Source organism: Pseudopodoces humilis, chromosome 1 (assembly GCF_049639895.1).
Source record: "Pseudopodoces humilis isolate 2021_Gansu_Grassland_sample_001 chromosome 1, ASM4963989v1, whole genome shotgun sequence".
Lineage (NCBI taxonomy): Eukaryota > Metazoa > Chordata > Aves > Passeriformes > Paridae > Pseudopodoces > Pseudopodoces humilis.
In genome coordinates, this window is record NC_142200.1 from 145,462,602 (window position 1) to 145,484,499 (window position 21,898).

The 21,898-nt window shown below is 39.3% G+C and overlaps 1 long non-coding RNA gene across 1 annotated transcript in view; it reads right to left on the bottom strand.

The window, feature by feature from the left end:
- Positions 1-1,015: 1,015 nt before the first annotated feature.
- LOC148185252 (uncharacterized) overlaps positions 1,016-21,898 on the bottom strand; it is a 39,824-nt gene continuing 18,941 nt past the window's right edge. Inside the window, exons 3-5 of the long non-coding RNA XR_015774120.1 lie at positions 21,484-21,690; positions 1,748-1,921; positions 1,016-1,274 (exon numbers count right to left, since the gene is read on the bottom strand). This is a non-coding gene — a long non-coding RNA (uncharacterized LOC148185252). The remainder of the gene's footprint in view (positions 1,275-1,747; positions 1,922-21,483; positions 21,691-21,898) is intronic.

Below are 21,898 nucleotides of genomic sequence, written 5' to 3' on the forward strand. Positions count from 1 at the left end.
TGGTCTTGTGCAAAGGTAGATCAGGGATAGTTCTACAGTAAGGCAGACAAACAATCCAGACAAGCATCCCCTGAACCATCTTAGTATCTGTCCTTGCCTCTAAATGAAGCTGAAGAACTTCACGTCCTCCATGTAAGTTTTAAAAAAGCTTCTGAGCCCCAAAACTTTGCTACCAAGTAGGCAAGTTCAATCCCCAAGGACACTGAAGTCTCTGTACAGAGGGATTGAGATCCCCACAAGGGCTGAGTGCTCTGTATCGACGAAGGGCATACATTGGTCAAGCCAGCAGAAGCAAACCTAGCCTGTAATAGGGCTTGTCAGGCAGGATATCACCCAGCAGGCTTAATAGCTCTGACTGATCTGAAAAGCTGTAAATTAACAAAATCTGTATGTTTTACAAAATTGGGTAAGTAATCAAAGCCCTGCGGTACTGAAATGATAAGCCCAAAGATACAGCATAGGAGAAAGCTCCTTATTGCTTAATCCTCAGCTCTCAAGCAAGCCAAGCATAAAATCCTTTAATCAAATCTAATAACCTGGGATAATCTTCAAAATAATGTCTGCAAGGAATAACACATTCCTGCATTCATTAAAGCCTGAGATTTAAAGAAAATGGATTTTCATTAGCAGCAGTGCTAAAGGTATTCTCACATGCTGCATTATACATAACTTCCCACATGTTAAAAAAAAAAAAAAGAATATTTAAAACTCTATTGATTACACATTCTGACAGCATAAAACCAGATCCCTCAACACAGTACAGCTATTTCTTACGTACAGGAACAAATGACATGTAAGTGTAACCATATCAAACACCAAAACATGATGCTCTCTGTCCTGAGAAAATTGTCCTAGATATCAGAATTATTTATGGCTCATGAGAACAGATTTATTAAGAATAAAAGTCTTACTCTTGTCTTTGACTCCTCAGTGTTTTTTTTTAGCTGACAGTCTTTGGGGGCTTTGGGTTCATACGTATCAATCAACCCACAGCATCATTTATTTCTAGGAAATTCCATCTGCAACTGTTTTCTAAAACTGAGAGTACACAAGGCTGAAACATATTGTCTTATGGAAGGTTCAAATGCCATTAAACACAATAAACTCTGTCTTAATACAAACCACCTCAGAGTCTAACAAGAGTCATTTATTCCTCCTCTGCAACTGATAGATGACAAATGATAGACAAGTCCCAACTCCTTGCCAATTTCTCTCTTCAGCAATTATATTTTGCCTTTCTACCATGTTCTTGCAGACTTATTCCATTTTGATGCCTGAAAACAATGGAAACGAAAAAAAGATATTTAGAAGCTGACAAAATTATTTCCTTTCATAATGTGAACAGATTTGCCTGTATTACAAACAAATGAGCACAAAGATGTTTATTGTTCTGCTCACTCATCAGTTGTGAAGTGATAATGTGGTATTTACACATCACACAGAAATAAACAGTTTTCAACCAAAGGCTTAAATATGAATTTCACTCTCTGTCTGTATCAAGTGAAAAATCAGTGCCATGGGGATAATATCCCTCTTTTTGGTGACCAGAGGTCTGAAACTAAAGATAGGACAAGAGCAAGTGATTGCTGCCAGCAGAATTCGTGCTCATCCTCATGTCATTCTGCTCACAAGCCAGGGTAGCATTAGTAGGGAGAAGGGTCACTGCCTCCAAATAGTAATGCAAATAAAAATCTCAGTCACTCACACTGCAGAAAATCAGGTTGGGAGAAATCCAAGATGGCATTACCTGGTCCACCCATCTCCCTGCCCAAGACATTCCTGATGAATATTTGACAATGAAGTCAGCCCAAATGACAGAGTCTCTGCAGCTCAAATGGAAACTTCCTTGCTGAAGGTCAAGTCTTCTCCTTTTTCCATTTCAAAAATGCACTTAGAGAAGATACTTTCATTTTTTCTTAAACTAGAGAAAATACGAAAAAAATAAGTAAAAAGTAATATGAAAATTAAATAAGGGAGACCGTATGTTCTTATCAGCATTCTTTTTTTAGCTTGAACAAGCCAAATTCTTTCAATATTTTCTTGCAGGTCATGTTTCAAACTGTTCTCAGCTAGAGAATGGATCATCTCTACCTTGAAGGACAGCACTAAATATGGCCCAATTCTCTGTCTAAGGCCATTCTTTTGCTACACAGAAGTAATTACATCACAGGGCAGCCTGTGCTCCTGCTCACACATTCCCTATGACACTAAATACTTTGCAGAGCTTGCCATCATTCATCTATTTTGCAGTTCTCTACAGCCTCTTCACCCACCTCAGAATGTCCAGAGTGTTATCTTCTCGTTCTATAGTCATCTACTTGATTATTCCTTCGTAAGTGTAATCATTCCCTATTAAATAATGTTCTCATTTTTCAGGTCATACTTCCAATTCTATGAAGATCATTTTGAATTATGGTCTGTGTCACTCTGATGGGGGATTCTCATCTCAGGATCCTCTCCATTGTACAGGTCACAAATAAAAACACCGGTCACAGCCAATCCCTGAGGAAACCTTGGAGGACTTCACTATATCCTTCATTTCATGGTGAAATGCTTGTGTGCTGTGTTTCTCTGAGAGAACTAATCAGTCTATTTCTGGGTAGACCACCCTCCCCTGGTATCCATTCACATTCTACAACCACTGGGTACATCACTCATCTCCAGACACTCCCAGAAGTTGCTAAGGGCTGCTAAAATTCCTTTTACAGAAAAACTTAACATGATCCATTTGAGAACTCCCTCTGCTGTTTTGCTCTCCTGCTCTGGCTGTCATTTCACTCCTTTGAGCACAGGTATTAACAGTGCTGTCTACCTGCTGGCAAGTGAAGATCAGCACAGAATAAAGATTCATCAGTTTAGGCTTCTCCAAATCTTCTGTCTATTAAGTGTCAATGTTTGGACTTCTCCTAAGTAATGTGCCTTGCTATTTCATCTCACTTCATGTCTTAACCTTTTTGATTAGGTCACTGAGAGCTCACAAGGTCTTTATTCTCCTTCTTAGTAACCTGACCTAGTTTCTACTTTCTGTACCCTTTTCTCCTGTGTTTGAAGTCAATGAAAGGCTCATAATTTAGCCAAGTTGATCTCTTACTGACTTCTTATCTCTCCTCCACAAGGAGAGAACCTTATTAATATTCTTCTTTAAGAAAGCTTCTTCTTTAAGCTTTCTTAAATTCCCTGTTCCATCAGGCTTGCCTCCCAGGCAACACCTACCAATTTTGTGAGTATTGAAGCCTTCCCACTTGAAATCCATTGTTACTGTTTCATTTCTTAATGTTCCTTCAAGTCTTGTGAATCATAAATGTATAATTTCATGATGATTCTCAGCTAACATGATCTTTGTCTAAATATTGTCAAACAGTTTTGGGTTTTTTTCTATCGGTCAGTATTTAATTAAAGTTCACACTATTCTACTTACCTTAATTAAGTTTACCAAAGTCCATCAGAAATGCATTCAAAGCATTTGCTGAACAAGCTCTCTCTGAAATATATTTTATTTGCAACAGATATGGGTAACTGAGAACCTGCATTAAGATTTACAGCTCCTTCTGCTTGTTCATCATCCTTCTTGCATTACAGTGAATGCTCTCCACTCCTATGACTTTGTGAAGAACAACCCAGCCTGGTTTTTACGTCCACCTAAGTCACCATCTTTCATGCTACTTCGGAACCGATTACTTCCAAGTCAAAGATCTTCAGTGGTCTCCATATTTGCTCATTCCCTTGTCAAACATTTTTCATTGGTGAGGAAAACAAAGACCTATAGGTATGAACCCTGCATTCATTTCCAAGATATGTGTTGTCACCCCCTGTACACTGATCTCAGACTGAACAGACTGAAAATAGCACCAGCTGTGTTCTTGTTTCTCTCATCCTTGCCCCTTCTCAGCAGCCTTATGACCACTTTGACCTGCAGTACTGAAATGTTCACTGAAGGGAATAAGACCCCACAAGACAGGAAACCAGAACAGGTCAGTGAAACACAGAAAGCTGTGTGTACATGACTGACCATAGCAGATCAATCAGCTTCAACAGTTCAGTGAAACGAGTTTAACAGCTGGACAAAGACAGGATGATCCAGCCTCTGTACCTAAAAAAGACAGAAGACAGGACAATGGAAGAGGGGAAAAGATATTCACAGAGAAAATGATGCTCAGAGAATCACTGGCTTTGGAGATTTTCAAACTGGACAGAACAAGGCCCAGGTCCCTGAAGAATCAAAGTCTGTTCTACTGAAGTCTGGGGCTGTGATCTTGCTTTATGGCCTCCTTTCATAATCCTGACTTTTTCCCTTCATGCAGTCAGTGTCATCAAGGTTTCTTCCAAACTTCACATGGCGCAGCAGTGAAAACATGAGGTTCAGCTGTGTCTCCCCAGTCATCAGCTTCTCAATCACCTGTGTCAAGAAGCTCTGATCACCTGTGTCATCAGAACCTTGCTACACTGCCTGTCCTGCTGGGCCTTTCCAGCACATATCATGGTGTCTTAAGTTCACCATGAGGTTCAAGGCTTGTGAACATGAGGTTTCTGACTGTTGTATGAAGAAAGTCTCACACACTCTTTTTTTCCTTTATCCTAAATGCTGCGTATTTTGTGAACATTAATACAAAAACTCAGCAAAGATGGAAATGCATTTACAAAATCACAGCAAGTCTAGAGCACTGTCCATTACTTATTAAAAACTGCAATGAGAAAGAGACAAAATGAAGAGGCAAATTTAAGGGCCCTTTCCTCTGAAGATGGGGTCATAAAAGACTTTCTTATTAAAAACCAGACAGGTTGTAACTATTAAAAAGCAAGTCTGTGAGCTCTAGGGATGGATTTCACTCCACTGTAGTCAAGACATACACAGATGGGCATACATCAAACACTAAAAGAAATAGCTACACAGAATCCTAGAGAAAGGCCAAGAAGATATATTGATAAGAATCTGTAAGCAAAATTGGGAAGCAACTGCAACAGAGATGAATTTTGCAAATTCAAGCAAAGCAGAAAGCAATGCCATAACACAGCAATCAGCATGACCACAGGATAAAATACTACAGAAAACAATTTCAGGCAACTGCACAGGCAGTGGGGAAAAAAGCTGTGATGATGTGTAAAACTTATGCTCCAGTGCACCAAAAAGTCAGTGAGATGTGTGTTTTAAACACAGTGAAGAATTTTTAATAATTTTTCTTAAGAGATCTTGTTCATTAAATAGCATTCCAGTAACACACACAAGATAGACACAGAGCAGCAAGTCTAGTTAAAAAAAATGACCAAATTAACACAGTGGGAACCACTAAATTTCACCAAAATAAAATATGCCAAAATAAAATATTCCCAAAATAAAAATATGACAAAACAACATGCGCCAGTAAAAATCACAGGAGTTCAGAAAAGATACAGAGCACGTGGTATCTGCCATACAAAAGCAGGAAACAACATTCAGAGAAAAACCCAATTAATGGATCTGCTTTCTCCTTGATTACCAATAAAGCAAGGAAAAAGGTAATGTTATATCAGAATTACAAAACTGTTTTTCATACCCCTAGAGAAACTACTGAACCTTCCTCATACAGGAGTTTTTGAAGGCAGGCTGGAGAAGTGCCACATGTGGGTATCCTGGGTTTACCTGCACAACACCATCAGAGGGAGGAGGCCTTCTTGTACATTTTCTCTACATTTTCTCTTGCAGCAGGAACCATTTTCTTCACCTTGGAAGAAAATGGGCCATTATCTTGGATTACACAATTTTTGGTTCTGAGATGCAGCTGGTCAAAATTATGCAGAAGTGTCAAGTTTAATGACATGAGAAGCTGAGTATTCTCCTTCCTCATGGCAATGCCATGGGATGTAGCAAAGGATCCAAAATGACACTTTTGCACCTTCTGTGCCATGACAGAGGAAACTGATAAAGCAGGGTGCTAAATTTATGAGCAGAGCTGAAACTCTTACATCTGTTTCCACCTTATGACAGTAAAGTAGAATTTAAATATTGTACAGGGATATGTATAAAAATTTCACTGGACAGCAAGCCAGACAATTTATCTGAAAATGTGAAAGGGCATGCTGATGGCCTGGGAATATGAGCTGCAGCAAACACTAAGAATGACTGAAGCAAAGGGTCTTAAGCCATAAAAGACCAGACTTTAGTCTCAAGCAAGAGCCATATTATTTTAAAGTGCAAAAAAGCCTTGCCCCATGACCTCTTTTTCAAGTAATATAGCATGTACCAAGACTCCAATATAAAACGGTTCAAAAATCAGAAGAAAAACGTAAGTCCCCTGCAAAGCCCACAGAACCTGTGCTAGATTAGCCAACTACCATGGAGGCTACAGCACAAGAGGAGCCCAAAAAGAAAAACCTTTTGGCATCAATAGAAAACACCAACTTTTGACCTGTTGAAATTAATCAAACTCTCTTTACAGAAGCAGCAGGGAGGGCTGGGAGCAGATCTGCTGCAGAATCACAGAGCTGTTATGAGCCTCTTACACACCCACAGGTTTGGGAGCTACTTGAAGATGTGTACACAAAGTGAAATAGATGATGCACTTGCTATATTGACCCAAGCAAGTATCTATGAATAACATTTTAAAGCCTCCCCTGGAGCTGCAGTTTCAAAACAGAAACTAATCAGTGAGCACTGGCTGTAAGACCCAAAAGAGAAACTAACAGATACCAAAGAGAATTTTACAAATATGGAAGTACTTAATCACAACTAAGGTTCAGCTTGGGCCCCATTAGTAATACCACAAACACTTTCAAGAGCAGCTAATGATCTGAAACCAGCAGTAAACCTGCATGCAAACATGATAAAAAGCTTTGCAGTGAATCTGCAAGTCTGCAGATGAACTAGAAACAGATCACTGAAGAAGAAACATTGCAAATAGAAGAGAATCAGTCTGTGTGCATGCTACTAATATCAAAATTCTAACACTGTTGTCTGGCTTTCAGTGCTTAAAAAAAAACACATCTTCTACACTTTCTACAAAGAAAAATGTCAGAATGAACATCAGAATAAGAAAATCCCAACAAAATGAGACAGTTCTCATTTGGCCAAAAATAAATGGAGGCATTAAAGAAACACTGAAGTACCAAAAGAACAGAGATGTCAAAAACAAAATAAATGAAGAAAATTGTTTTCATGGTTTAAAATGGCAAGAATTTGGTAAAATGGACAGTCCTAAGCCAAGCTATTATGTTCCAGAAAGAATCATTTCAATCATGGTCACTAAGAAGAGATGAAGACAAGACTTTTAAAGGAATCAAGCTTTTGAGAGAAGCCTTTTGACAGAAGGAAGTGAAAGGGGAAGGCATCTGATAATCCATGTATTGACAGCTCAGCAGAGTGCTGCCCCAGAGGGCTACAAAACAGTGGCTTGGAAAGATTGTGCCCCCTCCTAAAACACTGAGATACATTATTTCTGCCTGAAAGAAAACTAAAGGGCTAGACCAGTTACTTGGTTTATCAGAGCTTACTAATTTAATGACAGTTTACTTAGAAAATATAGAAAGGGATCAAAATCCAGATAAGTAAATAGAGATTTCCAGGAACTGAAGCCTCTCCTTTTGCCATGATTTCTGTATTATGTATTGTGTTTTCTGCAAGATTTCATGTTCAAGTAAAGCAAACACACACAGAGTCTGGCTAGAAGATGGTATTTGTGAAGTGTTTCATGCCCTGCATGGGTAGATTCAGACTAGATATAAGGAAGAATTTTTTTTTAAATTTGATTTCTTCAGTGAAACACAGGAACGAGCTGTCCAGAGATGTGGTGAATGATCCCTGCAAACATTTGAGGTTAGGCTGAATGAGGCTCTGAACCGTCTAATGTAGTTCAAGGTGTCCCTGTTCATTTCAGAGGGGTTGGACTACATGAGCTTTAGGGTTTTCTTCCAACCCAAACCATTCTGTGAGCCTGAAATCCTCACAGAATATCCTTCCTTTAAATAAAATTGTCTTTGATGGTCAAGAATTACAGCTAAGAAACACTTGTTTTCTGTCGCCTTGAGTATCACACAAGAACTCCACATGCTAAACAGAATTCAAAAATCATGAAAAAGGGTTATTAGACAGTTATTTCACAGCCAGTTTCTGTTCTGGCTGCACACTGCTCCTGACATGCAATTCACTCTCCTTAGCACCCTGTAACAGGAACGAGTTAAGTTTATATCATTCCTTATTACCACCGTAATCACAGGCTTGAGACAAGATTCATATTAGCCATTTTCTGCTCTTGTTGCATCATTTGTCAAGAAAATGAGGAATAAGAATTTCAGCACCTAATGTGCTCTGTGAGTTATAGGACTGTGCCAGGATTATACTCAGCTTTCCTGATAGCTGGTAGTCCTCTGTCCTACCTTTCTCTGCATACACCTGTTTGAGTGCTGACTTCAAACGAGCCATCACTTCACTTTCCTAGGAAGAGCCTTCACTTCTGGATCTGCTCAAGCTGTGGCACCCAGTAAGCAACCAAAAGAGGACAGTAGATCTATTAACTGAACAATAGCCCAGCCAAAAGTCTGGTATCACCTCAATCCATTCTGGGGAGCTTGTTTCCAGCTCCCAGGTGTGAACCTGTGGGATGCACAGGGTCCATCTGCAGTTGTGCAAGGAGATAGGGATGTCAGGGCACAAGGTTTTGTATCTGTGTGTCCTTTGGCTCCTGTGTGTGAATCACACACACAGAGTGGGTGATGGATATAAGCCACATGAGTGTGTAAATTTAAATGGCTATGGACATTGATCCTCCACATAGAAATACACGAGGTATTTGGTGCTTTCATCACCTTTGTGTTTACTGAAAGGTCTCCTCCCACACCCCTGTGCTGAGGGCAAAGCCAAGGGCAGTGAAGCACTGCTTGTGGCAGAAGATCAAAGAAGGGATGACACAAGCCTGTACCAAAATGTGTGAGAGCAGGAAGGATGCACCCAAGGGTGATAGTTGATGCATTAAGGATCTGTTCTCTGTGTCTTTGAAAGGCCATGGTGGCTGGGGAGGCTTGTGGTGGCTTGAGCAAGACAAACATCAGATGCATTTTCAAGGATGGCAAGAGGGAGCTGGAGAGGGGCTTAATAGACTGGAGAAATGAGCTGGCAGAAATTTCCCAGAGTTCAGGAAATTCCCTGTAGATGGGGAGGAATAATCTGCACACTATCACAGGCTAGAGGCCAAGCAGCTGGAAAGCAGCTCCACAGGTAAGGATCCACAGGTGCTGGTGGGCAAATGGAGGGCAAGTGAGCAGTAGACCACTGCAGCAAATATAAACAACCAAATACTGAGCAAAAAGCATCAAGAACTAGTCAAGAGAAGTGGTTTTTCATCATTGTTTGGCACTTGCAAGACAGCATATGGAGTACTGTGTCTCATTTGGGGCTCCTGTATATGGGAGGGACACAGACACAAGAGAGAGTACAGCAGATGTTCCAGAGCCTGGAGCACACAAAGTACCTTAAGAGGCTGAAAAAACTGTTTTGGTTCTGCCTGGAAAAGAAAGAGGGTCCAAGGGAGGATCTTATTACTGTCTTTAACTACTTAGTGGGGTGGTATAGAAGACACACAAAGTGTTCAGAGAGGCAAAGCACAACAGGACAAGTGATAAGAGGTGCTAGTTAGAAGAAAAAATCCCATTAGTTAGAAGAAAAAACCCCATTAAATATAAGTAAAAGCTCAACATCTTAAAGGCAGTCAAGCCTGAAATCAGTGTCCTCAAAAATATTGACAACCCAATTGGAAAAGGCCCTGGGCAATATCACCCAACACTGAAGTCAGCCCTGCTTTAAAGCAGGACCTTAGACCAGAGTCTTCAACCTAACTCACTCTATCACTTTGTGATTTAAGAGCAAGTTCAACATCAGCCCTTTTCTTCACTGCCTTTTTCTCCAGCCTTACAAGGTTGTGTTGTTGACTCAAACACTCTCAAACGCACCCTCCTCAGGGAGCCTTCTTCCACGTCTCTAAATCTTTTGAAGTATTCTAATGCTGCCAGTAATTACTGTCTACCTTTGTATTATGCATGGAAAGTGGCACATCGTTGAATATGAAAAGTAAAGTCACTCACAATGTACATTCTAACAACAGGGAACTTGGAGTGGAATTAATGACTGATGAAACCACAATGAATTGGGAAAAGGGTAATGAGCTCCCTGTGGCCTCCATTGTGCTGCCCACATTCTATTATCTGCTAAAATCTCTCTTCAAAAATCTAGATTCCAACCATACATGAACAGAAGCTAATGAAAACATCATCTTAATTAACACAATATGATAAAACAGTTGGAAAGCACCTCTGAATAGCAATGAACAGCAGCCCTAGATGAAAACAGACACATGCAGACATAGATGTTGAAGAGAATTCTTTTCTACAATTAGTCTCATGCATGGGAATTGATTCCAGGAAAGTATTTACACCTCTTCTTTACAGATGTATTTTAATATTTCAAATTAGATGTCCCAAAAAATTCATAGCAAAACTTTCGCATCAAATAATAGGCAGATGAAGTTTCCAGGTCTCACCATAAACTTGCAACCCAGATTCCAACAGAAACTGCACAAAGCTTTTGAATGCATTTGTACAATTTTATGGCTTTCAGTCAAATTCTCAAGTTCTTGCAGACCTTCCAACAGCTGCCTCCCACACAGACAATATCAGAGGGGAATGAAAAACAGGAAAGCCTCTCTTCTGCTCCAAGACACTTCTTGCATACTAGCTTGATTTAGAAATGGCATCACAGGGAATTTTTATAATGAGACATTGTCGTCCTGTTTCACAGTTACAATTTTAGAACAGCAGGATATTTCTAAAACTCTGCTGGAGTGAACAACTGGGTTTTAGCCATTGTCAGGGTCCTCAGGGGACAGATATTTACCAAAGAGAAGGCTAAATGTTATCAGTATCTTGGAGTTCTGGAGCCTTTGCTGAGGAAAAGAAAACAAAAGTACATTTTTTCCCCTCCCTATTTTGCTGTTGTATTTTGGACCAATTTAGACTATTGCCCAGTTCCTTAGGCAGAAATTCTATTAGAGCACAAGTTAACCTATCTCTGGATACATATATAAGGACTTTTTAAGAGATTTTTTTTTTTCTCCAAGGGATAAATTTTGGAGAAACAGTTTGTATTGGGTGGAATCTGAGGGGAGGGGATAGGTTGTGTTTGTGGCACCTCTGACTTCATGTTTCAAAGCTGCTCAGGGCACAGGCAAGGCCAGCAACAATTTGCTGAAACCTGTCCCTACAAAAACATCCCCACGTTGCCATGCAAGGTCACTCCTGGCATTCCTTCCCTTCCTTGAGAGCTCCACGATGTATTTGCACATGTTCACTGCACACAACTGCGAGGTGGATTAGGAGGAGCAGCAAAACAAAACAGCACAAATGACAAGGAGAAGTGATAAGATAGCTGTGAGAACTCACTCATATTCCCCTCACATATACAACAAATTCCAGGCTTGTTTAGCTGGGCTGCAGAAATCACAAGAGGCCAAACTTGTTTTTCTGACCCGAAGCCAGTTTTGCTGTCCGGATGGTGAAGGCTCAACAGCAACATAAGGCACAGGCAGCTTCCCTAAACTGGAGCTCCACAGCAGTAAAACAAGGGAAAGGAAAAAATGTGGAGTAAATAAAAATGAAAACAGTCTCCCTGTCATAGTCCTGGGGACTGTGCATTCTGCATGGAGCATCCTCCTTCCCCTGTTTGGATACCTGCTTCTAAAGGTTCCAGTGCCAGTCGCTGCCTGTGACACACAGAAGGGCTCTGCAGGATCAAAACAGCCAGAATGCCCTTTTGCAGCAGCTTTTCTCATATCCCACAGTACCTAACTGTGGATTTGCACAGCTCAAGGACAGCTTGTTCTATCAGCACAAGTAAATCACAGAATGAAAAAATATAGAAACATTGGAAAAGACCTCTAAGATGACTGAGTTCAAAATTGACCCAACACCACCGTGTTCACCACGGGTTCATGGTGGGCCCGTGCAGGGGTGGGGTTGGTGATAGCCAATATATTACACCAGTCCATATATTGCACCAGGTAATACAGCCCAGGTATATCTCAGGTCAAAACCAGGATATATTCACACTAACATGGGTCCATTTCTTTCAGATGAGGATCCAGAGCAAAACAAGCTGATAACCATCTACAAAAGACTAGACATATCTGTATTCTGCCCCCTTTTTCAAAGCTTAGAGCCCTACTTCTTCCAGCTCCATGGAAAAAACCATTTCAGGGTCCAGCTCACCTGACCTATTGACCAAAAAGAGCACAGGTTGTCTGGGTTTGGCTGCAAAAGGCTCAATTACAGACATCCAGAGATAAAAACCTTAATAACTGCACAATAAACTGAACCTGGGAAGAATGATACCAACCCTCTGTTAAGTTGTTCTGACACCAGATAAAGCAGACCCTCCTCTGGGGCTGTCTGAAGCAGCTCTGCTGACTTCTGTGGAGCTGCACTGCAGAGCATCACTACTCCCACAAATTAAAGACCAGGCTCTTTGACATGGTCTCACTACAAAGAGCATTTCTGGAGTCCATTTGGAGTGCAATGAGCACAACAAAGATCTCAATTAAAATGAAATATTATAATCTTTTCTTTTTTGCTGTTCTTCGTTTTCCCTCAACAAAACACTTGCAGATTTATAGTGAAGAAGAAAAAGTGCAATGGGAGTTCTAGGTGGAAGTTTTTGTATTGATGGCATGTAGGTTTTCTAAGAAAAAAATAATAAAAGAAATATTTGTCACGTACTACAGCCACTGTTGTATGCATCAGCACATGAAATATAACCCAAATTCCATCTTCAAAGCTATCACAAGAAATATTGTTTGTACTGAGGGTTCGTAAAAGGCTCTAGCAAGTTATTACATTTATAGTCCACATTTTTTTTTCCTTCCTTAAGATTTATCTTCAGTTTTTACTCAAAAATCTGGGGCCAGAAGAATCATATTTGAGCTAAAAAAAAAAATAATATCTTTCCCTCATTTTCCTCTCAATTTGATAAGTTAGTCTTACTACTCAGCTTAGAGACACTTTCTGCAGAAATGCAGTTACTATACAGCCACAATGTCTTAAAGCAAAGAACTGATATTTTATGAATCATTATCATAAAATAGAGTTTAGAGTAGACTTTAGTATTCCTATTTCCCAGCTGTATTGCTGCAATCTAGCTGCCTTCATGAAACATCAGCAAATCCCTTATCACCCTTAGTTGTTGGTCTTTGCTTTCTGGTTTCATATTCATGTGCTAACAACAAAGAGAAATAATGAGAAAATACATCTGCTTACTGCCCAGAGAGGAAAAACTTGATAGCTCCCTGAACTCTGTTAGTGAGATCCTTTACTTGGAGTGTGTTGGGCTGGAGTGCTTTGAAAAAAAGGAAGACTAAAGAAATGTTTGAACTCTGCTGTCTGATAATACCAGAATAAGGAACACACAATGAAATAATGAGGAATAATGAGTAGTTGTCTGCTGACTTCTGAATCTGAGACTGCTCCTTCACTGGCTTTTAGGACATGGCTGGGGTACAACAAAGAGTGGAAAGGAAATCCTTTTGGGATAGTTTTCTGTATCTAAACATGTACTGCTCACTTTAAGAGTTAATTTCTGTGAAATTTTGAGACAAACAAGCAAGAGGAGAGGATGAAAAGAAAAATGCTATAGTCTACCTTAAAGTACCAGTGAACCTTAAGAAGCAAAACATTGAAATATTAAGCCCAAAAAAATAAATATACATATCTCTATAAGTCAGGTTAACAACATCTAGGATGGCTGTGGAACTGTGAAATCTAAAAACAGAATTCCATATATGGGAATATACAAATGCCTGCTTATGAGACCATGGAGACATTCTGACTGGAGATCAGTCCATTACATTTCTGTCATCATTCTCAGAGTGCAGAGGTCAAGCACAGGTTCATAACTGATAAGGAAAAAATGATTCAAGGTGTATAAAATCAGCTTTCCACCAGGAGTTTTAAAAATGCTGGGTTTGGCTTAAGGTTAAGATAAATTAATCTATAAATATCTGTTCTAAGAAAAAGATTTTTCTGACTTAACAGGATCTTTAGGTCAGCAGACAAAGGCATAACAAGGTCCAATGTCAAAGTGAAACAAATTCCAGCAGGAAATAAAAGCAAATTTTTAGATGACAATAACCCATCACTGTAAGATGCTAACAAATTACTAAAAGGCTTCAGCCACCCCTTCCATTAAAAAATCTTCCCAAAATGCAATGTCTGGGAAAAATAACACTAATTCAGGGAGACTTAATGCAACACAGGTTTTCCCAAATCCCAATGTACATTTACAGGCACTCTTTTTCTCTGTGTTTCTGCAGAGGAAAATAATGCTGTGTTCAAAAAGCACCTCAGAAATTGGTTTCCAGGTGGCTCCTCACAGTAGCCACCATGGCATCAGCCATCAGCTGGGATTTCAGCACTGGAAGGTTTGCTCCAAGAATGGCAAAAATTTAACTTTGCACCATCACCTGGGTTCATCAGAGAGTGTAAAACTATTTCCACAGTCATCATTTGTAGATGGACAGACATATTTTATTTCCTACCTACACACAAGAACAACTCCTTCCCACTCTCTGCCAGTACCCAGACTCTGCCAAACCCCTTTTGTCATTTCCCCATCCAGAGCAAATTCCTAAATCAAAGTGAGAAGACCCGTCTGTGCTCTCCAGTAACCGTGAAAGCCAAATGCAAATTCTACCCACATAAGCAGAACTTCCTTCAAATCAAATGTACAGGTGCCCTCTGGCTGCTTAAAAATCTGGATTTCTCCCCAATAATTTCCAAAATTATGCTCTTGCTTTTTTACATAATTTATAAACAAATTTGTCATGCTTTCTAATTCTATAAGGAATAGTTCTATGGGAATTACAAAGTAAGTCTCTGTGGAAAGAGTAGGTACGTTTTAATTTTGCTACAAAATTTTATTTCCCACTTTTTGCTTAGAATGAAACTGTCTTAACATGTTACATGTAAAATAAGAATAAGCCTTGTTCTCTACACCTTCTGACACACCAAGGTGGTTTCAAATGCATGCCCACCAGAAAGTATCTCCCAAGAGTTACCAACTCTTTACACAAAAAGGCAAGCAAAGATTTTTGTAGACAATCCTCCATCCACTCCCATAACTGAGGAACTGCCATCAATTTTCAAAAGATTTGAGCCATGACTCCTGCTCCAACCATTTTGGAAGGATTTGAGACAAAAAGGGGTTGGGCTCCCACAGCCTTTGTGCATTCTCTTCACATCAGAACCAGAACTCAGCCAGATTCAGTGAAAATTTGAAGAGAGGAACTGAAGGCTTAGATGCACTTAGACCCTGAAAGTTTTGTGAAAAGAGGTTCCAATGCAGAGGAAAGAAATTAGATCAGCACTACTTTAATTATGGAGTCAGACATCAGAGAATCCTCCTGAGTGCAGAGTGCTACAAATGCTGTTAGAAATTCAGACAACGTTTCAGTCAGAGGCTGCGCTTAATTTGCTGGAAGATAATCCAACCACACAATATAAAGCCACAGGAAACCAAGATTTCAGTTTCCTCAGTCACAGAGCACACTGCTGTATTTTCAGTCCTGCTTGGATCTCACTTCTGCAGCTCTTCTCAAAGCTTGTGGGCTCAGCAGTAGTGGATTAACTCACACCAACTCATAAACCAATTTTACTAATATTTAGGGTTTGAAGGCTAGAGCAAAAGAAGAGTATTCACTAGCAAAATCTTCAAGTTTAATGAATTATAATATTCAGGGAAAGCAGCTAAGACTCATCCAGAAGCTTCTGCTGTCAACACAGAAGAGGCATCAACCAATCTTAAAAGGTTTGGTTAATGTCTAAGGGATTTTTATTAGAGCCTTAGAAAACACATGAGATTTTAAGAAGGATAAGGATTTTAAGAAACATTAGCACATGAGATAATGATTCCAAAAGTGTGGAGTAGTGCACAAAAGGTATAAGGATGCCAGAAGCAAGAGAAAGATAAAAAGAGAAAGTTGTGAGATGGGAGATGTTGGCAGGCTCAGAACAATGTGCAGTCTCAGAATAACAGGAAAATTACAAAAAACAAAACAAAACAAAACAAACCAAACAAACTACTAGAACACATCAAACTGAGGAAAAGGACAGAAAAACTGGCAAAGACTGTGACCTGTCTAAGAAATGGTGCAAAACCATCAGCAAATTCTGCCTGATCTAGCAAACATGCAAGCAGTTCTCTGGTAAAGGTGCAGCAAGTTGTTTGAAGCTGCTTTGCCTAAGTCAAATTTCACCATCATATTTATGTATATCTTGTAACTGAATATTTCACAAGTCAGGTTTCATTTTTCATCTCCTTCAGGACATCAACTGCCTATTGATTTCTTCACTTCAGAATCATTGACCTCAATTTGAGCACAAAGGGGATTAAGATGGCCATCGATTCAGCAACAGTGGATTAAAGCCTGTGTTGACACCCTCACAGTGACTCAGTGAGGAGACAGGACCACGAGAACACCAGACTTGCACTGAGGACAAACACACAGAGCTGCAGCACAAACTGACAGCCAGAGCAGACAGTCAAAATGCCAGCTCCAATGGAAAGTAATTGTTTCTGTGGAATCAAAAGTTACAGTTGTTACATTCCAGTTTTCCCAAAAAACACTAAATTTCCCCTCTTTCTCCAGCTACAAGTAATCCTAGTTAAAGTAAGAAAAGATAAACAATATTAACTCATCTTCTCATAATTACATATCTTGGTGTGTACTTAGCTTTTCAGCCAAACTCTTCTTCCACTTCTTTAAACAAAATCCCAGTGACAATTTTCTTCAGCCATTTACACAACTTCATTAGGCATGATGATGTTCTTCACCCTGGTATATTTGGAATCAATTTAGCAAGGCCAAGCCCTTAATTTATTAATAGAAATCATTTTGGTTAAATGCATAAGGGTGAAATTGACGCTTTCCCCCACTGATTCTTAACAGTTTGTGCACAATGTTTCTTTAAACCTTTATGGCTTCAGAGTCAGATACAAACTTTCTTCAGCTCTGCTTTACACATTTTCATAGAAACTCATTCTTGCTATCACTCCTTCTTGCTGTCTCACAAAATCTGTGTTTTTTTACACTCACTAATCAAACTGTGACAGGAGCTTAAAGCAGGCTTAAAGAGAAGCAAAGGTCTGAGCATATGAACTGAGCAAAGTTTGAGCAGAGATGTGACACTGGCCATTGGCCACATCAGTGTGGTTTAACAGAGAGGTTTAAGAGAGGCTGCTCACACTCAGGGGACAGTCTTGTGCTTGCCTGTAACAAACAACCTTTCCAATATGTTCCTTTTTAGCTGATTAAAGTTGTCATAACACAGCACTCACAGACAAAACCCTTCACACCTTGGGGGTTTAGCTGGATTGGTAAGAGGTCAATTCCTTCCATCTCATTCAGCAAATGAGGATTGGGTTAACACCAAGCTGAAACCAGGATTAACACAGACCTCAGGATCAGCTGTGGATTGCCCCACCTTTGTTTCTGTTGGTGTTAATATAGAAATACATTAAATGTTATTATGAACTAAAGCCTGCTACAGTCAGACCATATTCTGAAGAAAGTTACTACCTGGGAACACCTGCATCAGTGTTTATTGTTCTGTTAGGAGATAATGAGACATTTAATTCAAAATCCTCTCATTGATCTGAATGTCACATGTAATTTAAACTTGACTCAGAGTAAAAGAAAGTACAGTTGCATTTAATACATAATCCATTAAATCACAATATTCTATGATCTATGGCTGATCTCTCATTTTTATTATCAATACCATGGAAAGTATCCACTACAGTAATATTTAAGCTTAAAAAATAAACTAAAAGGAAGTAAAAAAGTTTATTATTTCTGTCCTAAACTTTCTGTTCTCCATCTCAAGGTAAAAGAACAATGTTCTCTCAGTAATAAGGACTAAACAAAAATGCTAAGGAGATTGGAAGAAAGCCTTTATAACTAGTCATCTTAAAATAATTAAAATATTTCTGCAGATATTTACTCTTGCCACATGAAAGAGGCCTTCCTCACACACATCTGAAGTACAGTGGGCAAAAACTGCTATCAAAAGTGCAAGGAGATGAAAGCTTGTTGTACCTGCTAGGATGTCAGGCTGAAAAAAAAATACTTTTAATAACTTTTAATAACAACAAATACATTGGTCAGGGTAAAAAAATGCTACTAAGAGAAGCATTCATTATTTGCTTTAGTCCCATTTAACTCAACAGGAGTCACCCAGGGAATACACTTTATGAAATGCATTGTATTTTCCTCAGTGAGGATGGTCTGATAAACCCCAGCTAAGTGCCTGCCATCATATGAGGATTTCACATTAGGTACCTAGAGAAGAGGATTTTTGACCTAAAACTGAAATCAATGTCTCAGCTGGTGCTATCAAACTACCCACTCTGCTCTCATCCACATCATCCCTCTGCCAGCACTGGGAAAAAAGCAAAGGGGCAGACCCAGAACTGTGTTCTGGACAATTCAGCCTTCCCTCTGTGGGAATCAATAGCACAACATCCCTGACAGGAATAAACCTCCAGAGTCTGCAAGTTTGCTCTGAACACCAGAAATCCTTAAAACACACATACATACATTTAAAAAAAACAAAACCGAACAAACAAAAAAAAAAACACCAAGAAATTAGTTCTTGGCATTCCCAAGAGATTTACAATCTGTAAATGTGTAAATGGTGTGTAAATTTACATACCCCATGCTCCAACAGCAGGTAAGGGGAGGAAAAAAGGGGGAAGCTCTTTTTCTACAAAATTGTCCAATTCTGTAGAATTGGATAATTCCTCATTAAATTGAAAGCATCAAGTGAAAAATAAGGGTTTAGCTTCCCACTTAAGGTGTCTGAAAATGTGATTTGCTCCCAGTAAATACTCCTGAATTCAGTGAGGAAATGTCATGCAACAGAAAGAAAACTCTGGGGGTCATAAATGAATCCAATTCAGAAAACTTAGTTGTTGCTATGACTTTACATGTTCAGGCCAACTCTGAGAATCCTCTTTGAATTTTTCTATGGGCACAAATATGATTTAGGTAAGATATCCCTCCCTGAAGTATAACTCAGAAGCAGTATGGTGATTTGAACAGTGATAACCTTTAATCTTGCAACAGATTTAGTTTTGCTCTTAAAATGTAGTGCTTATTACTCAAAAGATGTTTAATACATACAAAGAACTAAAAATTTATAATATACTCCTTTTTTGCAAGTAGTATAACCCATTATTTTCTTCTGATAAAAGACTATCAGACATAGGCACTTGTAAGACACTTGATAAATACTTCAAACACTTTCTCCCTCTAGTGTTACCTCATTCATTGAAATAATCTAATGAGCTCTTTACCTCTTCAGCATCAGCCTTTTGATTGGTAAGACCTGTGCATCCTTGCACCCCAGGTGCTTTGTCTGTGCACCTGCATCCACTGATTTGTCCAAAATGGAGAGAGATGCATCTCACAGTCTCCAAAGCAGCTTTACAGCCAGCTACCTTGACCTGCCCGAGCAATTTCCACTGGCATCCCCAGTGCAGGTGTCATGCCCACCACTGTGTGCCCCCAGGCAGGAGCAGGGTGTTCAGTGTCACATCCACCCCGTTTGGCACAGGAGCATTGCTAAAGGCAGTCACTGACACTGCCTGAAAACCAAAAGGTTTTCAGCTTACCAGCTCGCTCTCTCTGGCAAAACCTATGCTAAGGTCCCATTTATCAAAGTCTGCTGAAAAGCAAAGGAGGAAAACCAGAGTTTTCCATGCAGCTGTTTAAAAAGAAAAAAAATAAAGTGAATTCATTATCAATAAATCCTGTCCAAGTCTCTTCCTACTTTTACTACACGAGGCAGTGATTACCATGGCTGAGCACAAGGCAGAGAGCCCGAGACTGTTTCTCCAGCACTGATTGTCCTGTATCCGTGACCAGATGTTAACAGCACATGGAGAAAACCACTGGAGCATAAGTCCTCAGGCCACAGGGTAGTTCTCCTTTTTTCCAGTACTCCCCCTTTACTCAAATCAGAAGGGCTCACAAGTACCATAGATGATTTTCACACCAAATCTTTCTGACCTTTTCCCCCCCTATTTTTCTAGCTAGAACATTTCAGGGCTTGATTTCCTGTAGAGATTTGTAACTTGCACCTGTGTTCTTAAAATAAATATTTGTGTTTATCCCCTCCTTCATTTCTCAGCATCTCTAATTGACATTTCCTTGTAAATACTGAGCACTACATTAATTCTATGACTTTCTGAGTCTTCATGGAGCTCTAATGATCAGAAACATCCCATTCTCCTTGTTAACAGCACTTCTTGTTTCAACCACCCTTGTTCTATAAGTGGGACAGACCTATAGCCATCAAATAATATATGTGAGCATGCAGATCCTTTTCTTTCTCTCAGCTTTTACAATCTTTTCTGGTATCTGTAAAGCAGAAATGCAAAAATATTTCCCTAAATGCAGTTCTGCAGATACAGTGCTGTGATGTTGACTTTTCTCTGTTTACTCTTTCCAGTATTAACTGCTAGGTAAAGAAGTCAGCCAAGAGAGTTATCCAGCTCTGTGTAAAATAAACACCCACACTCACCCACCTCTCTGTTCTACTTAAGTTACTCAGAGCTGGAGTAGCAAATACACAAGATTAATGTTTCTTGTAAACACAACATCTTGTTATGAAACAAATCCTGAGTTTAAATAGCTAAATCCCATGGAACAGTACAGTTAATTCACTAATTTATGAAGAGAATGATGGCACCATTGTTTTTAGAAGAAACATACTAGTGATCAGAGCAAATAAAAGCAGAATGTTCTTTCAGTAGATTTTTTTTTCACCTGCTCTTGCATGTGGTATCAATCAAATAATGTATTCATACTTCTGGTATGGTTGATAAACTATTTTTGTTTGTCTCTCTTGACAATTTAGCAAAAGAAGATATAATTATGATATGGTTCAAAGCAAGATCATCTTTGATACTTAGATGTCATTTCTCAGCTGAAAAGCTTCAACTCATCCTTCTGGAGTTAGGAAGACTCATAAATCTGGAGTTAGGAAGAGGTTAGCAAAAGGCTCATTTCTGATTAATGCAACATTTTCTCTTGCAATATATATATTGCTGATGTTAACTGTATTCTGGTTTTATTTTTCTTGATTTAATGTACAATTTTAGTAACCGCTGTGACAGAAAATTTCTGCAGTATTTATATGGGCAACAGTAGGAATCCTTCCACCAACTTCACCAAGTTATTTTCCACTTGTCCATTCTCATCTAATCTATTGCACTTACCCAACAGTCCTTTATTACAAGTACACATTTTATTTCTGAGAGAAGTACTGCAGCTTACCTGCTGGTGACCAACTTGCAGGTCATCTCAGTTTCCAAGAAGTTTCCCTGACTAGAAGCCTAACACCCAGGTATTTTATTACATTCAGAAGTATTTTTAGCAAGAAACTACTTCAGTAGTTCTGAGAATTTCTCACCTGTGGCATTTCCTTCCTAAGAAACCTTTGGTGGCATCAGGAGATGGAAACACCTGTGGATCTGGGAAGCTCAGGAGAATCTCCCATTAGATCGCATCCATTGCTGACATTCAATTTGCATTTAACATTCCTGAAGTAGCAATTACACCTTGCCAGGCAGGGAACACTGTTGATTCCTCCTTCAGTGTCCACCTCTTCAGATGACACCTGCAAGTGACCTAAAATTATTAAATGCATTGGAGGCAGCAAAACAAGTTTACTGACACTTTTCGAATAAAACTAAAATTATAAGATGTACAAACAACAAAGGATACAGCATAGGTGACTATCAGGAAGGAGTTACTCATCTGACAATTTTATCACATATAGAAAGTTGGAGCTAGGGATGACTGAAATATACCCCTAAGACACTTTA